The following is a 522-nucleotide window of genomic DNA, read 5'->3' on the forward strand; positions in this document are numbered from 1 at the left end:
TTGATTGGACCATGAGCCGGATGGCTGAGTTATTGCCGGGTCACGGCAAAGCCATTATTGATTATGGCTGAGTATAAATGCATATATGATTAATGAATGAATGTGTTAAATGGATAATAATGGAAGATGTTGAAATGTGATGTGTAACCCCGGGTAGTAGGCAGTGGCGTTGTCCACTTGCTCCGGGTATGAGACGAAAAATGATGTTTGTGATAAATGAGTTAATTATGGAGTTTTGAATGAATGTAACTCTGATACCTGGGTAGTAGTAAGGGTTGGGGTCCGTCCCACTTGCTCCAGGTTAATGTTTGAGATTTGATAACAATGAGGATTGATAATATGAATTGAGATTGAATGAATAATGCTTAAGATACCTGGGCAGTAGCAAGGGTTGTGGTTCGTCCCGCTTGCTCCGGGTTAATGCTTAAGATACCTGGGCAGTAGCAAGGATTGTGGTTCGTCCCACTTGCTCCAGGTCAGAGATTGTGACACCTGGGTAGTAGCGGCAGTAGTGGTGAATCC

The sequence above is a fragment of the Arachis duranensis genome, chromosome 6 (genome assembly GCF_000817695.3).
Source record: "Arachis duranensis cultivar V14167 chromosome 6, aradu.V14167.gnm2.J7QH, whole genome shotgun sequence".
Classification (NCBI taxonomy): Eukaryota; Viridiplantae; Streptophyta; class Magnoliopsida; order Fabales; family Fabaceae; genus Arachis; species Arachis duranensis.